General features: G+C 37.7%; 1 protein-coding gene across 13 annotated transcripts in view; it reads right to left on the bottom strand.

Annotated features, from left to right (window-relative positions):
• Nucleotides 1–20,569, bottom strand: part of KHDRBS2 (KH RNA binding domain containing, signal transduction associated 2) — a 351,333-nt gene that overhangs the window by 99,564 nt on the left and 231,200 nt on the right. The window lies entirely within an intron of this gene.

Below are 20,569 nucleotides of genomic sequence, written 5' to 3' on the forward strand. Positions count from 1 at the left end.
CCATTATTGAGTTATTTACTGATGAGTTCTTTTAATGCCTTCTGAATATTCAGTTGTTACACTTTATGTGGATTTTAAAAAATAAAAATTCTTTGCTTTTTGGAAACAATAAATTACTGCTTTCAATAACTTAATGGAAATACTAAATTATGTGGGTTTTAGAAGTTGTCTGGTCTTTGGAAAATGCAGTAAGCAAGTTTAGGCTGTTAGTAATATAATAATTATATTGAGAAGCTGTTCAGCTTCTCAAACAACCTGTGCAACTTCTCTGCTGTAGTTATTAGTCATCTATCCAAAATGTTTGGACCATCAACTAAACATGTGGAGACAGTGGAAATGAGATGGCATTAAGTATCAAAATCTGGAATGACCTGGAAAAAGTACCGACCGTATCTGTTAATTTCATGAGTACTGAAAGAAAATATGATGTACTGAAATGCATTGGAAGAAATGAAAGCATTTCCAGAGAACTGCACCAGACGGCTTCAGGATTGTGTCACAAAACACATGGAATGTGGGGTTAGGAAGTTTATGTCTGATCCCAAGGAAATTACTTTGGATGCTGTAGTTACCAACACATTAGCAGCAATTCATGTAATCTCTGTTGCCTGAGAAACAGAATTAAAGTGAAAATCATCAAGAAACGTTTATTGAAGGAAAATGAAAACTTTTCTGAAAGTGATGGGGGGAAGAAAAGAGATGTATCAGGGAGGTGTTTTCTTGAAAATCTCAAAACCTCCAGACTGGAATAATTCTGCTTATGCTGAGTGACACTTTCATTGAGGACGAATGTGCTGGCAGCTTCCTCAGCCAGTCCAGTATGTAGCTCGTCTGGGGTGAGGACAGTCACACTCAAATGGTTGTGGTCAATGGCTCAATGTCCAAGTGGGGACCAGTGACGAGTGGCATTCTTCAGGGGTCGGTAGTGGGACTGGTGCTGTTTAACATCTTTGTTGGTGACGTGGACATGGGATTGAGCTCACCCTCAGCAAGTTTGCCGATGACACCAAGCTGTGTGGAGCAGTCCAACACGCTGGAGGGAAGGGATGCCATCCAGAGGGATCTCGACAGGCATGTGCAAACATCATGAAGTTCAATAAGACCAAGTGCAAGGTCCTGCACATGGGTCAGGGCAGTCCCAAGCATAAAAACAGGCTGGGGGAGACTGGTTTGAGAGTAGCCCTGAGAAGGACTTGAGGGTGTTGGCAGATAAGCAGCTCAACATGACCAGGCAATGTGCGCTGTGTCCTGGGCTGCATCAAAAGAAGCATGACCAGCAGAAACTAGATGATCTTTAAGGTCCCTTTCAACACAAACTATTGTATGATATGGTTCTACAAATGCTGCTTTTCAATAAGCAACTGGAAAAAGTACTTTCAAAGCCTGACTTTCTGAAATAGTCTACCTCAAACTAAAAAAAGGGTTATCAAGATAAGTGGCACATGGGCAGTAGGGTTAATAAGGAAAATGTTTGCATGGTGAAAAGAATTCCAGCCACTAACTACACCCAATAGCTGGTATTTAGAAGGTATCACTACAAATGTAAAGTCATGAAAATCATTAGCATGACCATGTTGAGCTCAAGGGAGTATAGGTGCAGTCGTAAGCACTAATAGCACTTTCTACAGGACTGTCCAGGGAAAATATACTTAATATTTCACATGCAAATGCAAGCTTTTCAAATATTCCGAAAGCCTTAGAAATTAATTATAACCAATAAAAATGACAGTAATGATGTTAGAGAGATGTCTAAAAAAATCTGAAAGACATTAAATTCATTGCAAGTAGCTAAATTGAGATTACTTATTTCTGGGTATTAATATCTTTGCTGTCAGCTTTGAAATTGCGGCAATTTTATGAGTTCGCTAACTTTCAAATGTTGTTTATCTACACTGCTCAAAGACATTGGACAAAAATAAACAAATTTACAGCCCGGAGGAGAAACTCTGTCCAGTAACAAATAAAGCATTTCAGCTCCATGCATCCTAAACCTCATGATTAACCTTTATCTTGAGACAAAAGTATTATTCAAATGCAAACAAGGCTATTTTTATTATTCAGTAATATAGACTCAAAAAGATATTTGTAAGAAAGCTGCTAATTAAGTATACTATCCACATAAAATCAAGCCTGCTATCATCATTCACTGCTGAAGCTAATTTCATGAGTTATAGTCAGAATAGAAAACTACTGGTTGGAAAACTATTTCCAGATACACATAAATATATCAAATGATTAAATACACAGAAACACAGCACATTTATTAAACAACTAAATTTTATCATATTAATGGGTGTATAATCAACTGGAGAGAATAAATTACTAAGTCTTTCCAAATAAAATAAATTTTAAAAAATGGGGGGGAAGGGGAGGAGTATTAAGTTAATAGAAAAATTCAATTCCTTTTGATTTTTAGTGACAGGTTTACCTTCACAGCAACTGTGGAACAAGGTTGTAATATGGATAACTTGGAGTCTGCACACAACTGTGTCAAGTATATTCACTACCCTTAATCACAAGAGATTTTGTGGATCTACAGAATTATTTCACAAATTGGCTTTTGTATTATATATGTTAGGGTTAACTGGATATTTGCTTAAGAAAGGAAATTAAACAAGATTAAGTCCTATTACATAAACCATGCTTGCTTTATAATGCTGTATTAAGTAGGAGTAAATAGGATTTATGTTAATCCACAAATTTATATCATTAATCCTATTTTCCAGTGCATTTATTTCTGAGTTTTTTTTTCTATTAAATACTACAGTCTTTTCAACATTTTAAGAGTTTACTAGACATTGATGTAATAAAATAGCAAGGATGATTGCTTGGATTAAACATCTTGCCCGATCTATACAATTACAATTTGTATGGTCATTACCTGACACTAGAATGAGTGATGAACATTTGACAAAGACATGGCAATTGTTAGCATTGCCTGCTGGCCTGAGTGACACTTCTATATTACCTCTATTTCTCATCCTGGGATCTTTTCAAAGCTTTGGTTTCTGATTAAATCCCAGGACAGGCAGTTGCTGCAGCCTATAAAATGTACTTTTGAAATAGCTTTGATAATTTTCTGTCATTCATATATTCTGGCACATTCTTTTCTACATATTGTATGTTCCACTATTTACATTGTACCCATCTTTTCACAAATCACTGTCACTAATAATATTGCACAGCAATCAAGGGGCTGCTTATTTGCACAGCACATGCTCACTAGGTATAAGATACTGTCTAAATACAAATTAAACTAAACCCTAGCATACACTCTTCTAACAATAATCATTTACGTTTCTCAGACAAGGCAGCTTAATACACAAGAAGCAGCCACTTTGGTCTGAAATTGCCCTGTATTCTAGAAATCCCCTTGACGTAACACAGCCTGCATTGCAGCTGCGCGCATCCCAGGCTTTGCCCTTGTCCAAGGAGCAGCCTGTGGAGCCCAGCTACCGTGCACACACACACACCTGCACGCACATTCCATGAAGTGTGCGTATGTTGTCTTGGAAGCAGTAATTTTTCCCTAGTTGCATATTCATACAGTAAATACCCAAAGACCCTGCACAATGCAACGTGTCCTTACTTTTCTTGTAGACAGGGAACTTGCTTCTGATGGTGAGTGTAATGGCTTGGTCAGCATCAGTCAGGGAGTTGCCCCAAAGCCAGTCACCCTGCAGAATTCTTGTTCCCTTCCATTGAGTCCCCTTCACAGTGATGCAGAAAGCATTAAAAGCAAGCATCACCTGCCATTTCTGTGGCCATTTCTCCAAGACGTTCCTGATACTTCCTCTGCACAGCTGCCTTTGCATTCCAGCATTGGCTTTTGATGTGTTTTCAAGATGTATCTTCAGTTTATAAAATATATCACAAAGTACCCAGTGGCATCGTGTACTTCCTAAGACAGACAGGTTGTGGTCTTAATTGAATAGAAAACCTTTAGGGAGATCTAAGTGTTGTAGAGAAAAAGGTGACACCAACAGTAACCTCTTATAATGCATTTATGGCCCTTTTCATTATTTTTCTCAAAAGAATTTTGATTGTGTAATTTACTGGCTAAAATTTCTTATCTTGCTAAACTTGATACCTTACCAATGCTTTACTTCATGATTCTTTCCATAGGTTTTAGTGGGATCATATATCAAACAATATTATGAGAACATCAACATCTGGCCCCTCTTTTTTTAGCATTGATCAGGAAAAATTAATCCAGTGAATTTACTCATCTGTTTTGTGCTTGTATTGTCATTTAATGCATGAAATAATTTTCATATTTTTTCTGTTAACAATATCTACAGGTTCGTCTTTTTGTACCTCTACTAAAATGATGCATGATTTTATTTCAGCCTGGCTTCTTTTTGTTTTAGTATTAAATAAAGAACAATTGCTCAAGAAGTTGAAGCCTGTTATTCCTAATATTCTAATTATTAATATATGTTCAGCTTGAAATAAGTTCAGCAAATTCTTGAAGTTCAAATCAAGCTTCTAAACATACACATTTAAATAAGATAGTGTTGAGGCACACTTTTTTGTATAGCATATAATAAGCTATATTTATTGTCTATTCTATTGTCACACTGGGACTGCAACTTGGACTTGTGCTAATTGTATTCATCTTAGACTAGTAATTAAAAATTACAGTCTGTTCTGTTTTAGTGCGTTTCATTATAAAAAATATACAACCCCAAAATAACTTCAGTTTATACTCATCTCCTCACAACGAAGCTAATGCTTAACTGTCTGTTGCACTGTAAAGATCACAATCATTATGAGAAAATGGAACAAATGCTAAACTAAACCTCCTGTTTAAAATTATTCTTATATATGAGTAATTATTTGAAAACTAAACACATAAATATTTTCAGATTTAATGCTTATTGTTTATAAAATATGCTGTTCAGCATGTAGTATGTGTAGCGCTAACAATGCTTTGCCAAACATCTAAATAAGAGGTGCAAAACGTACATACAAATACTGCAGATACACATCATATATGTCAGTAATGACAATGCCAGGAGCTATGGAGACCATGATAATGAGAAAGGCCAATTTAATGAAAGAAAGAGTTTTGTGAAAGACATTTTAATTAGGATAGGTTGAGCATTCAGAAGACTGTTTACATTAGTAATTGTTGAGGTTGTCCTGAAAATATAATAATTTTCTATTTTTGTATTTGTGAAATGTTAGTCAGCAACTTATTTTATAGCTGAGCCTTATTTACCAACTTTTCCTCTCTTATCCTGTAATAGCTACCTAATTGCAAATAACCAACAGTGTTAAAACTATAACCCACAGAAAAAAGAGCATATCACCTTCAGTGATTATAAAATTTTACTGTAGCATTGTTTCCTTCTGATTTCTGACAGTTTGCAAAGGCTGTACGGCCTGCTCTCTGCCGTGTTCTTTGCTCCGCTCCATCTGCACCCAGGGGTTCCCCAAGGGCTCCTCAGGACTCAAGAGGCCGCAGAAGATGCCCCTCGGATGTAACCTTTACAGAGCATTATACTGCATCTTTGCTCCAGTTTCCTCACTAAAGCAGAGGTGGATTTAATCTCTGTGCTGGGTCTGTTTAAGGAAACAAACAGATCTTTTCCGTCACAATCCCTGTTTCGCTGAGTGGTATGAAGTAGATCTTGTGTGCATCTTGGGTATATCTGCATTAGTGATCTGAGGTGCTGTCATGCTTCAACCCCAGCTGGCACCACACAGATGCTCACTCCTCCCTCAGTGAGATGGGAGAGAGAATTAAGAAAAAAAAAAAGCCTTGTGGGTTGAGATAAAAACAAGTTAAAAGCAAATGGAGAGGGAATAATAATAATGATAGAAGAATATATAAAACAAGAAATGTGTAATGCAATTGCTTATCACCCGCTGGCCGATGCCCAGCCTGTCCCCAAGCAGCGATCCCCCAGGCCAGCTTTCCCCAGGTTTATATACTGAGCATGATGTTATATGGCATGGAAGTCCTTGAGTGCTTAGCAACAACTAAACCATCAGTGTATATCAATATTATTCTCATACTAAATACAAAACACAGCACTACAACAGCTACTAGGAAAAGAATTAACCCTATCCCAGCTGAAACCAGGACAGGTGCCTGAGTAGCTCCTTTTAGGTATGAACTTGCCTTGTGCTTTTATTCAGTGCCTCGTGGTACTCAAACAGTAATGTAGACGTGGTCATTGTTTATTTTGTGTTCTTGCTTTGCCTGAGCAAGTCACTGCAGAAGATGACATTTTTCCTTATTTTTTCTTCAGTAAAATGTCACCCTAATGCAGACATATTTTTAACAAGGATAAAACACGTGAATTAATTCACTCTTGTAAGAAACCTAAAGAAGATGATGTTCATACTTCGATTTTTATCTTTTGAGATTGAATGTCTCAGAATGACTTCCATCTCAGTCATGTCAGTGGTAAGCTCTTCCATTCAAACAACTGCTCTTTCTTGATCTTCAGAGGTTCCTACCCTTCTTAGATGACTACAGAGGGTTTATAATTTTTGGAAGACTAGACCAACTGGCAGGACAAGGAACCTGTATTTTAGGCTCTTATTGCTTTGTTAGGTGCCATTGTGTACAACACTGGATCTAAGCCTAACTCATGATTTATCTTTTGCTCTTTTCATCAGATTCAGTGATAAGGAGTCATCATCTTATCATCTGCTATGCAGCCACCTGAAATTAATGCTGATATGAAAGCCTTCTTTCCAAAAGTAAGGGAATTATTTAACCTTCACTCACCACTGTCCGTGTACTTGGTCTCAGCAAGCATAAGGGGAAGAAAGTGCCTAAGTGTGCAAACAGAAACTTACTTTTACCAGCCTTCTTGGAACTTTAAATCTGAAAATCTGATTTCAAACACACTAACATTTAGTTACTAACTGGAGTTCATAGTTACATATGGGGAGAAAAGAGGTTCTGAGTATAAAAATATCAACACTTTGACTTCTTGTCCATGCCAATATAATTGTTTTAATTCGCAGCAGCCATTATTTGACCAGTACCTTTCTACACAGGTTCTTATTTTCGACATAGTTAAGTATTGCAGCTCTTGATGTAAAACAGAGTAATACAATACAAAGCAGTGATTTAGTTTCATTACTGGCAACATCTCAGTGCATATTTCCCATGACTCCACTATATCACACTATACAGCACCTCAGTCAACAGCTTTGGGATTGTATTTATTAAAATGGTAAAATACCAGCAATTTCTCTTTTAACTATAAAGTACTTTGTATGTATGGTCAAAAGTGGTCTCTGTAGAAAATGTATTCTTTGTGGAGAAATAGCACAGTTTAACATTTTCTTGGCATCATTTTCCCAACAGAAGATGGCTTTCATTAAAAAAAAAAAACAAACTAATATAAAACTAGAATAGAATTCTATTTATCTCTATGTGGCAATTAAAATACTGGCAAGACAATACAGTCTGCTTAAGACTACTAAAAGCTGCAAAAGCAAGTTTTAGAAGTTGCTAATATCCTCCACAATGGGGGATGGTCCTGCATAATGCTGTAGAATATAAGTGTTCCTTTTCCTGAGAAGGAGGGCAGGTGGGGTAATTAATAAAAGCACAAGATAATTTGATTTAATAACACATCTAATATGAAATCTAGAATCCATAAATAGCCATTAAAGAGAGACAGTGATTCCGAAAATAGGTTCTGGTTATTTATTTCAATAGTATCCAAGGAACTTCATGTAGATGAACATTATGGAAAAGAAATACATCGCATAAGACTGTTTTCACCTCTGAAAAAGATTAATTTTATGAAACCATTGCAAACAGTCTCAGTTTTCTTTCCTGAGTTTTGCTCTGATAAACCCTTGCCTTCACTGGAACTATTCCACACTTACAACACTGTGAAAACAGGATTCAGACTGCAGATATTTATTTCACTGGCAAAGAGTCCCCCATCATGGCTCTATGCTCTATCATATTATGTTCAGTAAAAGTCGATATAACTATCAGCAGTGATAACTGGTAAGCTCACTGAAACCAATTGGTTTCATGTATCTAGGAACTGTTAGAGATGTATTGTCTGCAAAGCACACCTGCTGCAGCAAAATGTCAAAAGGCAACAATTTATCTTTTAATAAGAAAATACAATATATATAAGATCACAAAGTGGTCTCCGCAAAAACAAGTTTGGACCAAAAAAACATGCTTTATGTGTTTCTTTGATGGTACTTTCCCAAAAGAAGGCCTTCTTCCCTTACTTCAGCCCTGCTCATTGTTTGGCAAGAAAGCTTCAAGACTGTAAATATTTTGGGATAAAGTGGTTTTCATCATACGTAACTATACTCTAAGTGTATCACAAGGGATTTCTGAAGTCCTTGGGTACTACTAAAACACAAAAACTTTTAAAACCAGTGTTGATGGCAACTTGGCTTATGCAAATGCCTTCGTACGTAAGCCAGACGTTTGCCACAACAGTAGTAGAAGGGCCGTATGCTGCAAAAAGAGGGTGCTTTGACTAATAATACTGACCTCTAAATATCAGAGAGTGGAACAAACATAAGATTTTGATCAAAAGATCTTTCATAGCCTTTGTATAAAATGGCAAGTGTACGAGATACTTCACCACCACTTTCAAATGCCCTTGATGTGAGATTAGTACTCCTTAGCCTGTAGATTTCTTCATTTTTTCTTTTCTAGCAAGAGACCGGTTCTGACAGCTTCCTGACGTGGTTTAAGGTTTTTCGAAAACATGACTCAGAGCATTTGAAAATACCCCAGGTTACTAACACTTTGAAGATATTTGGGATTACAAGTCTGCATAACTGCCTTTCTAGACACTCAAGTCTAAAACTCAAATTCTCAAAATTGCTATTAAATATGTAAGTTTTTATCACTAAAATTCTTCAAATGTCTGAGTATCAGTTTCTGGCTGTAACCAGAATTGCCATAATGTTACCTTCCTGATATGATAAACTCCAGACACTACCCACAAGGTAAATCCTTTACCTGCAGCACCCAACTCAATGGGTGATTCTAGAGATTCCCACTTCACCAATTCCAACTAACAGGGAGGACACTTCTCTTATTTAAGAAGGCAGTGATTAGACTGACTATCTAAGACGCAGAATACAAAAATTTAACTCTTTCCTGCTTGGGGGATTTACACATCGCAGCAGTACAGCAAAGCCACTGGGGTTCAGTGTCCCCTCTGCAGTATCAGGTGCGAGCGCCCTGCACTCCCCACTCCTGGCTCCGGGGATGAGTGGCACGTGGCACCCCGGCTCTCTTGTTTGGGGTCAAGGTGAGGTGCCTAAAGTTATAGTTATGGATACTAAAACGAAGGAAAATCTTGTGATAGAGAGTGGCTCCCGAGTCCTGGAGAGGTACGTCATTTAAAAAGGGCTGATCTTCATATGCTGTATGGAAATTTAAGTGGCTCCTCTGAATTTCAAGGAGCTAGTTATACCTGCCTAAAGCATTTAAAAATATTGGTTATTATCAGTCACAATAGAAACTAGCAATAATTAATGGTAGAAACGTCAAGCTTTACCATATAGCCAGAATAATAACATTTTGTGTACGTGAACTATCTTACCTGAATAAGCTAAGCATGTACTCTATTTCTTTACCCATATTGATATGAAGAGATGAAAATTTGATCAGACCCTTGATTACTGTGCATGGTGTACTGCAAACAAACAGGCATGACAATGTAAAAAAATGTTGTGAGTCATGCTGTGACAAGAAAACACACAAGGCATCTCAGCTGCAGAATTTCTCTGGGAAGATGTTAAACAACGAAGAGAAACAAGATTTACTTTGATTTTTCCACAACACAGTCAATTAAATATAGTCAGCTCACATTAAAAATAATGTAATTTGGAAGCAAAAAGACAATAAAAAGATGCTGAGCACAAGCAACATGGGAATTAAAGACTCATTGCGCAAGTTTCAAGAACCTCCTATGCTCTGCAGGTACAAGCCTGCTGGGTGTGGGGCTATGAGATCAACGTTATTGCTTTGTTCCAACCATATTGTTACTCTATTTTATTCAAAATTGCAACAAACCAATTTGTGGTTTGAAAGGTCTGAGGTGCTGCTTACCATTACTGTCTCTGCACTGAAGGTCACTGGTATAGTGATATCCCTGTGTGATATTATTTGGTTATTTACTTACGTGTATTTGCAGTACCCAAGGTTGGCACTATCTAGAAAGGGCTGGAAATAAAGTATTCTGGTTCACACTTTCCCACTGCAGATACAACTTTGCAGTTACAGCATGAATAATTTAAAACTGTTAGCACTGAACTGCAGACTTACTATAGTAGCATTTATTAAAAAACATGCTCATTTGGATCAGTAATTGTTCTGCTACCAGGGCACAACCCTTCATAACATCCCTTTAACAGTTTTTTTATGAAGATAGAACTTTAATTTTTCCAGTAGCTGCAAAGTGTAATGCATGAGTACCTTTCCTCATTTGTTTTTCATCATGTATTGCTACCCAGAGGCAATCATTAGCTAATTTGCTGATTTATGGTTGCAGTTTATGAGCTTTAAACAATGCTAAGCCATTATGGTTCCATTCTTAGTGCCATGAGAGAAAAATAACTGTTTTTTTACTCTAAGCTGCATAAAAAAGTCCTTCAACCTATGTGCTCCCAGCTTCTCTCACATCTGAAATTGTTGTTATATTGCCTTCCTTGCTAGAATTAACCTTAAATGATGTTTAATCTACTGCTTCCTCCTAAAATGCAGAGAATCCCTATTTTGCTACCTACCACAATACAAGGATGGAAAATGAGTTTATCACAGAAAATAAGGGCTATTGCTTACACAGTATCCCAGTGAAATTCATGTTGAAACGTAGATGGTTGCTGCTGGTTATTTTGTCTGTTTTTTTCCTTAGCTGCCTGAGAGCCTTTTTTTTAGCATATTCTAAAATTCAATAAAATGATTTAAAGTGTAGCACAACTGTTTAATTGCCCTAATGACTATTGTTAGGTAATATGGTAAAATGTTCCTCCAGATGCTAGCAAAAGAGCACGGGGAGATAGGTGGGACAGCCTAGATACCACCCTGCCCAGCTCCTCCCAGCACAGGAGGGAGCATCCACCACTACTGGTGGACTATATGTTACTGTATGGACTGTGAGTCGGAGTGTGTCTGTCTGCGCGTCTGTCTGCGTTTAGGTGTGTATAAAGGGCTCTGAGCACCAGCAGCTGGAGAGGGGCAGCTGAGGTGACCTCAGGAGCTCTTACACCTGAGTGTAACTGGAGGGACTGGGATCCAGGGGCAGACTGAGTGTCTGAGCCCAGCTGCTGGGGGATCCACCTTGTGACTATGTATTTCCTTCCTGGACCTTCACCCTTGTCAGCCAGAGAGGGGAGCAGGACGGGGCTGCTGGTGCTGCCTGTGTCTGTGTGAGTGCTGAGTGTGCCTCTCTGACTGTTCCATATGGCTGGTCATGTACATGTGCATATATGTATGTGTATATGTATGTATGTGCATATGTGTATGTGTGCCTCCTGGGAATGCATGTTCAGTCTCACTATTAGTCTTTCTTAAAACCGTGGTGGTTCAAACATGATTTTCTGTAAATAAGCCATGGGGCAGAACAGAGCTTCTGGCTGACAAGTGATACTACAGGAAGGAGATAGATCATCCTCTTGATAAAGCACCCTGGTCAAAATTAAAGCCTATTGTCCTCAATATCTTCCATGTACTGCCTCTAGAAAGACCTAAGAATGAACTAAGCAGCTGGAAATTCTGATAGAGTTCCTAAGTCTTTCTGTAGTTATGACTTAAAAATCTCTTAAATCTAATTAAAAATTTAATGCAATACAAGTTTTTCTCAAAACTGGGTGAGTGAATTGAAGCTCTGGTAGCAGAGCAAACAATATATAAGAAAAAAGCATCTGGCATTACAGTTTTAAGGTGCAATTTGAAAAATTGAACTTGGAATTTTCATTTGTAACCTAAAAGAAATACGTACTAGGCATGCATTATGAAGCTGTGCCATCAGACAGCTAAGTTTTGTACTAATAAGTTATATAAGATCTACTTCATCCTAGCTAACATGTTCTAGTTACAGGTATTTCAGCAGAAACTGCAAAGAAAACCCTGGTCATATATGCAGAGAAATTTAAAATGTTTAAGAATCTCAATCCTAACAACACCACAGCATGTCATTGAAACTGCAGTTCATTTAAAAAGTGCTCTGAGCCAGACCTTGACCCCAGGTGACTTCTTCAGTAGCAAAACAGGGGCTGGGTTGACTTCAGACAATTCTACCATACTGTCAAGTGGGACGGCAACAGCCAGTAACTCCAGCTACAATTGCTGGGGGCTGAGGGAGTATCTTCTGTATTTCTACTTTGCTGGAGGACCAGCTAAGCCATCGGTCTTACCCCTTCATGCAACAGACGAAGATCTGTTCCACTGCTCATAGACTATTACGTTCAGTTCTTTTCCATGTGTTTCAAAAAACACATGGAAAAGGGGTCCCAGTAACACAAAAGGTCAGATAAGATGTTCCTAATGATCCCTGTCTATGCAATTGTGAATTTTAACACATGTAATGTGTTCTCCTTCAACTTACATCAATGCAAACCTTCCTTTGCTTTGGTCAAGCAGTTTAATATTTTTGCTGCAACGTACTAAATATTGCTCTGCATTATATGATAAAGCTTAGTGCCCATATGAGGCCTGCTGGACTCTTCTGTGTATGAGAAGTCCCCAGGTAATCCCATATTCATTCTCTGATGGTTTGTACCAGATGATCTGTCCTTAGTCGCTTATTAGGTGCTCTGCAGCACATGCTCTGTTAACTTTTATGGCCTTCACAGATTCAACAGCAACAGTGAGAACCGAAATCGGTTGCCTAAATCAATCCAAGAACCAGGGTCTCAGCCCCAGACAGACTGTACTCTTCTTTGCAACCACTTTTACAAAACACAGTACAAATCTAAAGGTTTAAAGGAGTAAAAAGTTCCCCTAGAGGTCCAGCCTCCAAAGCCCATTTTAAGCCGCTGCAAGCCAGACCTAAACCACTGTAGCACACTCCAACAATCACACACAGTCCTCTAATAAAACATGCACACACACTTTTTTTTTTGATCACTGATGGAACAAGTAGTATGTATTTGATAAAAAGTTTGTTTTTATGCAGATACAGTGGATGTGTCTTGAATAAGCGAAATTTTTCACTGCATTTTCTTCATTTAAAGGCATTCGGCATACAATTTAGGGACTTGAGTTGAAAAATGAAGGGCTAAACTAAAATGATTGGAAATGCAATTTAAACTATAGTCTGGATATCTTCCAACTGTTTTTTCAGAAGGAAAAAATTGTAAGACTGTAAAGTATTGCTTTGCCACTGTTGTTACTGACCAGGATTCTCTTCAGACTATCCCCTCTGTCAGACAGCTCTCACATTTTCTGCAATGGGCCTCTGTAACCATATTTGTTTCCTTGTTAGTGCCAGGCCTTCTCAGGAATTACTCTGATATTACTGGTGTCATGATTCAGTCTTTGTGCAGCATCCTAAGAATGTCACCATTTGTTCATCTGCTATTTTAAATAATCACTTGAAATGTACTTCTTGCACAAGAAACAGTTTGGGGGCTTCTCTCACCATTTACTTGGGTCCCCTCCCTTCTGCAAAAGTTTTACCTTCTTCCTTACATGAAACACATAACAGGAGCCACCAGTTCCTCAGTCTGTCTCCTCCTGAAAGTCTTTTAGAGTCAGTTCTTAATATAATCCTCTTTTCTCAAATAATAGAAAGGTACTTGCCGAGACTTACTCTCGCAGATTACTACAGCACTGATGATATATGTAGGAAATCAGTCTTCATCCCAGCAATTCTGGCGGTTGGTACATGTAACACATTACCATCACCAGTATAACACACTCTCGACCACTATCAGAACTGTGGTGGTCTGCTCAATATTACTTCAATGACTGAACACCTTCATGTGCTCCCACACATATTCTGGAGGATGAGTCACTACCTTCCTTAAGTCCTGCAGGGGAAAATGCAGAACTTTGTTGTGAGGGATTTCTTTAAAGCCAGGCTATTTACTCCCTCCTCCGCATACGATTAGGTGGCATTTTGAAAGTAACTGTAAAGTCAGTAAAAAGCGTGAGAATGCCTGTATCTGACTCAGTAGCATACACTAAGATGAGCTTTAGTGCAATGCTGCTCCAGCACTGCCACAGGCCTTCAAATGACTCAGAGCACAGGCAGACTATTCTCCTAGTAGTTCAAAGGCTCTAGAATTGAAATACATGCAACGACATCCAAACAGGATTTGCAAGTTCATGTGAAAATGCTCAGTGTTGCTACCAAGTGTTAAAAGTGAGCCCAGCAGAAGAGCAGGTAAGTCCCCACATATCTCTAGTGCTCCTCTATTTTGCCATTCCTACTGCTGGTTGATATAAGTGACTGGAAAACAAGGAAATGCTAGTGGGATTAAAGTGCTCCTAGAAATAAATGATGCTCAAAGGGCGAAATTGCACATAAAAGAATTGAATGAAATTTTCACCTGTTTAAAGAGCGTAAAAGGCGGGTTTTTTGTTTTCTTGTGTGCCCAGGGCTTTTTGTGTGATCACTACTACTAGAACTGTTCAAGGAGGAGGAAGATGTTTGCAACCTTTCTTGTAATATCTTGAGTCTTGCTAAACTAGCTTTATCTTTTCAGTTCTTCCATTTGGATTTTCATATCTGTATTATAGCTCCCCAGCAGAAATTGAAGTAGTCCAGATAACAGTTGTGCCACTTTGTTAAAATATGTAAATAAGAAAGTAATAATGCTCATCAAGTTTCTTCAAGTTGCCTCCCACACTCGAGTCATAAATTGAATTTGGATATTGGTTTGAAGAACAATGCAAAAACCACTTAACACCACGATGGTCAGTGTTGGAAGTGGGAGGATGACATGCCTGATAAAGGAAAATCACTGTTCCAAATACTCGTCTTTACTGAGACTTCATTCCATTATTTCAACATTATCTTCACATTTTTCCCTGAAAACTGAAGCCTTTGCTCCCTCTCATCATCTGCTTTCTTTATCTTTGATTGCTCCCTCATATCTCTTTTCCCTTCTTGCTGCAAGTTTTCCTTCAGGTTATTTGTATTGTCTAAACCTGATTCAGTACACGTGTACCAATTCAAATCCAGAATAAAAGAGCTGGTCCGCTGTCTACTCAAGATGTATTCTAGCAATTTCCTTTTACACTGTATCATCTGGAGGTTTATTTTATTCTTGCTGATTCTCTTTCAAAACACTTTAATTATCAGTGAATGCATAATTTGTAAGGATGCAAAACCAGTCTGAGATAGTCTTGCAACTGTACACTTCTTGAAATATCTGTTTGCTACAGTTTGAGGAAACAGAATAATTCTTGGGGAAAAAAAGCAGTGCTGAATAATTCTCAGGAAAAAACAGTGCTGCCTCCCAAGCTGGAAACAGTGTTGCTCTCAGCATATGTCATTGCTTGCAAGATATAAATACTACTCTTGTGAAACTAAGCTGATGCACTGCATCTGTATTTTTTTTCCTTTTGATTAAACTACAGGAAAGTTTATGCAATTTTTTGTGGTTTGATAATACTGCACAGTAAGTCTGTATAGAATACTAAGTGTTTTGGGAGCCAGTGTTTCTCATATAAGTGGTCTTTATTCTTTGCCAGTATTACAGAAACACACCAAACTGATGAACATCTCAACCCCCCTCCCCCTTTTTTTTTTTGTACAGTTTTCCTTTTATCAATGCACTTAGCAGGCTGTTGTGGTATTGACTGAAATATGATGAAGCTCAAGTCTGGGGCAAATACTGAAGACTGTGACATCATAATTCTGAATTCTGATTTTTACTCTTTGTTGAAGATTTCACTCTCCAAGATCCAACTCCAAATTCTCAATCTGTTCTTTAATGTTTTGAGCACTATTTTCATTGTTGCCTTCCTTTCATTTGTTTTCTACTTTATTATATAATTTTAGCTACAGACATGACTATCAAGTCACTAGAAAATGCATCCTTTGTACAGATTAAGTATGACTTTTCTATTAGGTTTCTGCTGCTTAATGAGTGTACCTTTGTGTATTTTCATATAGAAAATGATGGATTTTTGCATCTAGCTGAGGTGCAATTGGCAGAAAAAAAAGTTTGTGTAATAACTTTGGTGTTGACAATAACCTACATCAATTACTTCATTTCAGTGCAAGAAGAAACAATTCCACAGGAATATCCTGATGTTAAAGTTAAGATCATAATCATTAATTCTCTACAGCTAGCTTTCCTTATTAATGATTTGGACTATAATCAGAGATTTTCAGAATCACAAAAAGCTTCTATTCAATTTAGATTTAAGATCTGTGGAAGTTCAGTGGACAGGGAGAGTTGTCTTTAATTCAAAGCAAAACGACAATTTAAAATACAGGAATAAAGCAACTTTGGACCCAGTGTTTGATGAACAGATTCCTTGAAGAGACATTTTTTAAAGTTAGGAACTAAGAGACTTTCTAAAAGTCAAGTGCATAAGTTGGATTTACTGGTTGCAAAATATTTTAAATGTCTTGGCTCTTTCGTATCAACTTTAAATGAACCGCCCTTCCAAAATGAATACCTTAGGGCTGCATCCTGATACATATCAACATCAGTGAGCTTTCACTTACCCATCCCTACCTCAGCCACTGGTCCACACTTTGTTAGAAAGTACATATCTTGGTCAAGGCTTTGCTTTAATGCATGTTTGCAAAGTGCCTACTATATACGTGATGTCATGTAAATAATGCATGATAACTACAATGTTAATTCTATGGGTTTGGACTGATAATCAAGAGAATGCAATAGGAAAGGTTTATTTGTTTTTTTACTATTTTTCTTCTCACTGTAAGCTTCTTTGGTACCAAGAGCTATTTGTAGAATCTCTTACATATCTTGCTGAGAAAGTCTCATCTGGCAAGACAAATGTGCTTTTTAATACCACATTCACTATGACAGTGGTGACATACTGCCTACAGACTGCAGCTTGCAGACACAACTCCTGGATTCAGAAGAGATTTCTGTAACTTCTATTCCACTTCTAAAAGCTTAGATCAAAGGTACTGAAAATTAGGTAAGTTGAAAGACTAGAAAGCTTCTGGGTGAGAACGGAGGAAGTGAAACAAAAAACTGAAGAATACAAACCCTGGCATTGGGGCATGACTGAATTTTCTGTCTCACACACAACATAAAATAGCTTTTTATTAAAGTCAGCACTACCAAGAATAAATCCAGGCCAGGTATACCAAAAGGATCAACATCCAGATAGTAATGTGTTACATGAATCAGCAATATTTATAGGAGATGACTGCAACAAAGGCCACTCTTATATTTTTGTTGTCAGAAATCTATTGTGAAAGAAAAGTTGTACGTCAGCAGTAAGTCTGCAATGAAAAATACCAAGCTTATGGCTATCAGTTTCTGTTTTGCCTTTTAAAACATTAATTATAGATACAAATTGTTCGTGATTCATATTGTGGTTATTTGCCCCAAAAAAGAAATTCTGTGCAATTAATAGAAACATTTTTTTAAAACAGTCAGTCATTATGCTAATAACTTTCATGTGCAAAGTATATGACTCACAGAAAGTGCAGGTGTGCTGGAAGCACCTCAGTGATTAGAAAATATTAAGACAATTTGTGAATAGAGACCTGAATATATTTTCATTGCATTCGCAACTACTTCATGTATAACAACTTCTATTAAAAAACTATATTTCTCAAAATTCAAAGTTTAATAAAATTTATCCTTCTGTAAGAACTTCTTGTAGCTTTGTTAGTGACTATTACAAATGTATCTGATAGTCTAGCACATCCTGTTCACAGCCATCAGTATACTCTGGGTAGCTCTAGTTGAGTTATTTCATAGTTTCAGAGCTCCCCCAGCTATGTATTCACTATTAATATAAACAGGGTGAGAGAACAGGCCTGAACCCTGGTATATGAAGCCATAACGTGGCATATCTGCCTAAAGATATCAGTTCTTAGCAAAATCTAACTACTGACACATGTAACATCTAAGTCCTCATTCCTCTGCATAATTTATATCTCTCTTTCTCTCTCTAGGGATCCTCAGAGATGCTGAGTTTCATATTCTAGATGCTGAGTAGACTGAAAAATCTCAAAGATCTTCTACCAATCAGAGGCTGGCTGAAAAGTTCCATTATCAGGAAGAACTGAACTTCCTATAAGGAATTAAATCTTTGCAGCTTCTAGCATCAACACACAATTATGTCATGACTTTCATGCAGGGTCTGGTATTGCAGCTGTAAATCGTGAGGTGAAGCTTGCCCTGTCCCTGAGACAGAAACTCCTCAGAGACCAGTCAGAGATGATGAAGTGAGCTCCACCATGAAGCTGTCACAAGCTTTCCCTGCCCTCTTGCTGCAAAGAAAACTTACTAATTTCTCTAAACATACACAAGTTCTCAGTCAGATACAACTAGTTTAACTGATGTTCATACTTTATGGAAAGAAGGATTGTATCTAAAAGAATCAGCCTTATTTAATGTGTTCCTGTAAGGCACTCACTCCCCATGCTGATGAATTTAAGGACCATCATATCACTACAGGAAATTCTTACACATAATGAAAACTATTTGAAGAATGATGCTTGTGTGTGTCTCGTATTTGTACACTATGTAAACAACTCTGGAATCCTGAATAAACACAAATAAATAAAATCACAGCACTTCGCAGTTGAAGATGGTTGGAACACTCTGGTTCCTCATATCTGAGTAAAAATGATTGTGAATATTTTTAACATCTCATTAAATAACCTGGTTACGACTCTCCATTTCTTTCCCAAGCTGCTTGTGGGCCCTTGTCAGTTCCCATCTATCCACTTTGAAATGGAACTAATACATTACCTTGGACTAGATTAGTACTTACAGTATCTTACAATATCTATCACCTGTATTATAGTTTAATAGGATTGTTAGTCTTATACCTAAAGCATGACATTTAAAATCACATCACCATTTTATTATTAAGTAAAGAAATGACAGTCATGTCCTGAAGTGACCATCAAGGTGAGGCTGACTCAGTTATCTCCAAGGGATGACTTTATAGCTCTGAGAACTGACAGATTGTTATGTCACAGAACTCATGCAGGGCATGGTATTGCGGCTGTAAATCACAAGGGCAACTCAGTGGCCAGCACCCTTTGGAATAATCTTTACATTCCTGCTGTGTTCAATAAGCCTCTTAGTTGAAAGATTACGCATGATGAGGTTTTTTCTCCAGGACTGGTAATGGATAGCTCCTGTGCCTGTGACAGCTGCTTGCTAAAATTTAAACAAGGCTTTTTGTTGGGCATTTATCTGTACTTGTACCCCACCAAGGACTGTAAAGGACAAGCAACTCTAATCCAGAGTCAATTTCTCTTTTGGGATTTGCTTTAGGCGTATTTAAATCTAAACTGCTAATCTAAAATCCTGGGAGCACTATGTCAATAAAAATAAATAAATCAAGCCATTACAGCTGGATTGTACTAATATTTAGGCAATCTATTACATTTTCCACCTTGTTCCTGCTAACTGGGTCTATTCAGAAATCTTGTTGAAAGAGCAGGTTGCATACAGTCCTGGGGAAAGTACTTTCCTGCTTGGGCACATACTGAAATGTTACATTCAAGTGTATGGCTTCCACTGTAGCCCCAGTCTATCTGGAGTGAAAGATAACCACACACATTTCAGATTCCCTCTTCTCTTGACCTCCAGCTACCTACCAGAGTAAGGACAGCTACACCTAGGAGCTTCAGCTCACTGTCCTAACTCCATCCATGAAAAAATGAATCTGCTTTACATTAAATCCTTATTGATTGCATAAGGCCTCAGAATTGTTACTGCTACTCCCAGATGAGAGGTTTTTAAGCCTATTGCTAAATAGAATAAGATGACATAGTAACTTTTTTTACAATTTGTTGGGTGGCCCAACCAGAAATACCTCAGGGGACCAAAGCTTGCTTTAGCCCATCCAGCAGTAATTTTCTTGGAATATCTAATTTTCCACCTAGAAATACAACTGTGCTCACTTTGATCTCCATCTCATTTTTCAGAAGAGCCACTCTGGATTTACAGTGATGCATTCACGGATTTTTGACTTATTACATTTCTTATACTTCTGAACTCTGCTGAGGAGATGGAATACAGACTTGCATGACCAGCTGCCAACACAAACTGCTGACTTTCTTTATCTCCAAAAGCCCAATACATTTGTTGTTTTCTAAATATTTTTTATTTTTTAAAAGTTTTTTTAATATATGCTCTTGAGGACTGTTAGCGAATGGCTTAAGGACAAAGGACATGGGTCTACAGAGCAGTTGTATGAGCAGAGCCTGTTCTGAAAGCCTTTAGTATAAGTAGCAAAACTAGGCCACAGTGGAGACTACTGACTGCATCAGCAGAATTGGCAAGGACACTGCGACCTTGTCATAGTTTCATAGATAACTTTAAGAAAACATGCATAGCTAATGAGCCGCAAGTAGGAGGACCATGCAAATGTAATCGTTAGAGCTTAAGCCAATTAGTGAGTGACAAGTAGGCAAAATTA

The sequence above is a fragment of the Columba livia genome, chromosome 3 (assembly GCF_036013475.1).
Source record: "Columba livia isolate bColLiv1 breed racing homer chromosome 3, bColLiv1.pat.W.v2, whole genome shotgun sequence".
NCBI classification, from domain to species: Eukaryota; Metazoa; Chordata; class Aves; order Columbiformes; family Columbidae; genus Columba; species Columba livia.